Genomic DNA, 4,649 nt, shown 5'->3' on the forward strand with positions numbered 1-4,649 from the left:
AATTATAAATTCAAACCTACCTTTACCCCCACTAAATGGTTTAGAAGTTTTAATATCCTTTTGCTAAATCCTGCAAAAAGAAAATTTAAATGAAGCAAAAAAAACATTAAGTCATAACTCTAATAAATAGTTCACAAATTTGAGATCATTATTCATTTGTGGTTTCATCATCATACTTAGGACTTGAATGCAAGAAACAACAACATTTACTTGTTTATTATAGCATCCTACTTTCATCTCTTTCTATTATAGCAACATACTATCAAATTAATCCTTATCAAGGCATTTTACTTTAAAAATGTACCCAGTTATGCATTATACTTCCATTTTTTTTTTCTGATTACAACATTACTTTGAAAAACCTACCTCACTATAGAAGTGAAACTTATGCCGCGTCTTTGTATGAATTTGTAATAATTGAGTAGATTTTACAAAAGAAGACTCATCATAACACTTCAACCTCCTCCTAGAAGTATGATTCACATGTGGCCTGACTGAAGCGAACCAATAATGGGAACCCAAATACAGGATGTGTGTGATGTTTTAACCAATCTTTAGTCTAACGATCTTCATGGTGTTAATTATAATACAAAAAAACTTTTTATTGATACTAAAAGGTTTTCAAAGTATAGAAACTAAACTAACATCACATGTAGGATACCCAGATCCAAATTCCTTATGCATGTTTTCAGTAGTTTCATCAAAGTCCTAATTTTTCAAGGCTCAGTCCATTTTCACATGAATATAAACAAATGGGTAATATTGCAATACAGTTGGGAATTTCCCCAAAACATAAATGATGATGGGTAAATCTGTAATTTTACGTGGGCAACTGTACTTGCTCCACTAACAATTGGATAGAGAATATCAGTGTTCTTTTTAACCACAAACTAAATAGATGGGAATCTGGTAGAGAGCTTAAATTTATACTATTAGGGTCTCCTATTGTATCAATATAAACCTGTAATAACAATGATTAGTTTTCATGAAATTTACTGATAGTTAAATTTTAACTACATAGGTGTATACCTTGGTTAGATGATACCCGATGTCCAGTATAATCTTGACCAGGCCCATGGCAGACTCATGTAATATCTCATTGAGATTAGTATGATTTCTATTAATAAAGAGTTAATGAAATCAATTAGAATAGACATTAACTTAGAGATCTTATTTATAGAAGGAAGTTGGATACTGAATTTTGCAACATTTTACATGAGATCTCTTTGGGATGTATGACATCAGCAACACAACCAATTGTTCCATTAGTCTTAATACATTCAAACAACTTCTATCTTTCATCTTCTTTCAATTTCTTTGAATCTGCAGAAAACACAACAAAAACAAAGCCTTAGGTTTGAGAAAATCGCCTAACTGATGGAAGAAAAAAAAAGCGTTAGTATGTTGTGCAATCATTAAGTATCGTAGTAGATGTACATAAGTATCAATATTGAAATCTAAAATACAGACGACATTGAAAATTGATATTCAAAACTGAAAGCACAAAAAAACAGGCGGAGAACAAAACCAGATCAATAGCACACAGAAGAAAGCCGATGATGCACAATAGTAGAAACGGAAGCGAAGAAGGACGAACCGAAAAACATAATACACACTAAATATAGACATAGTGGTCTCCTTCTTAAACATTGCAGGCTTCTACAAAACATTTGTATGCAGTTTCTATGTTGGCGTAAGCGTTGTGTTCAGTTTCCTAATGAAGATGATCAAATACGAAAGCAAAAAACTTTAACGATTAATGAATTCAGATCGATATTATGTAATTTTCCAAATTTTTTATCTGGGTTTTAGGGTATTTTACCTGGCCGACCGACCGCTCGTATCCGATGTAGTCGTATCTGGTCATCGGAATATCAGGTTTTCGCCAATCAAGAACGTCTCTTTCAATTATGTCTCCCAATTGATCGTCTTCATTTACCACTGTAATTTTTATTTAATTCCAGTTCGAGAGGGGGAGTATAGAAGCATAAAAAAAATGCAAAAACTGGTTGAGCCCTAGAACATGAAACTCCCAACAATAATTTCTACTTTCCTTATCTTTCAATCATCTTCAACATCATCGACTTGCTCTAGACCATCAGTAAAACATCAATATAGCATTATAGAGTGAGATGGCATGAGGGAAATTGGTATTTCATCATGAGTTGATTTTAGTATAAGATAAATAGAATAAAAGAGGAGAAATATGGATTCAAAACCGGATGAGTATATAAGCCGAGTTCTTCAAACCCTGGAACAAAAAATCAAATCAAATTAGAAATTTATACCTGATGGCTTCTAATCAAATGAAACAAAATAAGATCGAGTGAAAGAGAGATTTCAAAGCAGAAGATCGAGGGCCTAACTAAAGGTATGTGGGTTAGATCGAGTAAATAAAGGGAGGGTGAGAGATGGCGGTGGTTGCAGAACCTGGGAGTCGACCTGCGTGTTTGTACTCTGCAATAGATTAATCCTCCTACAACCATCAATCAAATTCCCTTGCTGCCAGAAAAAAAACCAAAATTATATGTAGAAGGCATAGTGAATACATAGAGGGAAGGGTAATTAAAATAAAAAACACTACCATCTGAACTTACTCCCACTTTTAGTTGAGCTTGTTCTTGTTCTTCTTGTCGCTCAAAATCGACCTTTGCATCTTGAACGCATGTCCTGGTGGAAACAGGGTGTATTCGGTCCGTATTCTTCTCCACATTTGTTTAGTCAGCTCAATACCAGCAAAAGAAACAGCCAATGTCGGCTTAATGAAGGAATTACACGGGGCAAACCACACATATCAGCATGGAAAAGAGACTATGTAGAAGATTTAATGGCGGTAGGGAGACAGAGTTCCATGGAACACCTCAAGCAGGGCTTCGACCACATCGGCATTTGATCTTGCAGTTAGCAATGAATGGTGAAATCGATGTTCAGGGGGGCAGTGGTAAGTGGTGGAGGCGGTGGAATAAGTGAGAGAAAAACCTATGCCCGAATTGAGTCGATGATGGAAGATTCTAGCAAGAGTGGGAAGGATGAAAAATATTAAAGGGACCGAACCTATATCTAGCATGTAGAAATTTTTGTGATGATGGTCGAAGAACGGTGGTTGTCTCACCTGTATTTGGGGAAGAAGCCTGAGTTTAAATAACAGAAAGAGAACATAGAGGGTCGATATGTGCTTTGGAGACATCGAATGAAGAAAAGGTGGTGGAGAGCAGTGAAATGGTAGAAGAGGAGAGAGTCTATTGTTTTGTGAAGATCCGATGGAGTACATTCTAGAAAAGAAGAAGCCGGTGAGAGATAGACGAAGGAGAGTTGATGATAAGCGGTGGAATTGGACATGAAGCAAGGAGATGAAGAAGAAACAATGGGAGGAAGCCACCTATGGAATCCTGTCAAAGAAACTGGCCGTGGTGGAAGAACACGGTCCACCAAGATTATAGATAATGTCATAAAAGAACCCACAGCAAAATAAGGCAGAAAACAGAGGGAATTCAACACACAAACATAAACAGGGACCAATTCTACCAAATCCTTAGGAACTTTACTGTTCCTAAGGGTGTCCTTCTTTAATATATATATATATATATATATATATATATATATATATATATATATATATATATATATTGATGATTATTTAAATAAGTTTTGGGCAAACAAAACCTTGAAAATTATTAAATAATTTCTTGTATATAGTTAAAATACCAATTATTAATATTCCTTAGGAAACTAAATTATCTCGAAATATCGTGTTCACGACAATACATCATGGTTTTCTCGCTTGAATTCTAGAAACCAATCGACAACACGTTAATGTGAGTGTTACGACACCACTTTTACATATTTTCGGGGGGGGGGGGGGGGTACATGTACTACTTGTACTATATTATATATACATGTGTCTAAATGTTTTGTTTATACAAACAACATTGTTATATTTATGCGGTATAAAACCACACAAAAATATTATTTACTACTCTACTAATTATGGTACGGGGAATCTAGTTTAAAGGGCCGTATAGGGTTGTTGGATTTCAGAACGACTTTATTGATAAAGTGATCCTTCCCTCCGGTGTTTCATGTCTGGCCCTCGTTTGTACATGCTAGTATGTGTACTAAGTAATATGTACCACACAAAATACACATGAAATATCATTATTTTGTGTAAACACATTACTAGTTTGTGAAATATTTGTTTAAACGCTTTTATCTTATAGGTAAACAAGGTAGTTTTAAACCTGAATATTAATATATGTTATATCGTTAAAATGATACAACTACTAAAAATAACATATACTTCCGATTACAAATGTGCTATGACTTTATAGACGGTTATCATCTTGGTAGTTTCAATATACCTCATACATACACAAAAATGTATAGGTTTATATATTTATACAAGTTATAGAATTTGTATCTTAGGCTCATATAAGTGCTTGTGTACACCACCCTAAGTTTTATCAACTGTTTAAACAAGTATCGTAGACTTTTACGCTTACGCTTATCAATTATACTTGTCTTCCATCTGTTTATCCGTATGTGCGGTTGTTAAGTACAACATTGACCGATAACTTTATTCGTATATCCATATGTCTGTTTATCCGTTATCCGTACAACTTTGTCACTATAATCTTTAACTAGATTTCAAT

The 4,649-nt window shown here is 34.3% G+C and overlaps 1 pseudogene; it reads right to left on the reverse strand.

Annotated features, from left to right (window-relative positions):
* Positions 1–466: 466 nt before the first annotated feature.
* Positions 467–3,187, reverse strand: LOC145115316 (ribonuclease H2 subunit A-like; annotated as a pseudogene).
* Positions 3,188–4,649: the final 1,462 nt, after the last annotated feature.

This window comes from Lactuca virosa, chromosome 5 (genome assembly GCF_052849685.1).
Source record: "Lactuca virosa cultivar CGN04683 chromosome 5, Lactuca_virosa_CGN04683_v6, whole genome shotgun sequence".
NCBI classification, from domain to species: Eukaryota; Viridiplantae; Streptophyta; class Magnoliopsida; order Asterales; family Asteraceae; genus Lactuca; species Lactuca virosa.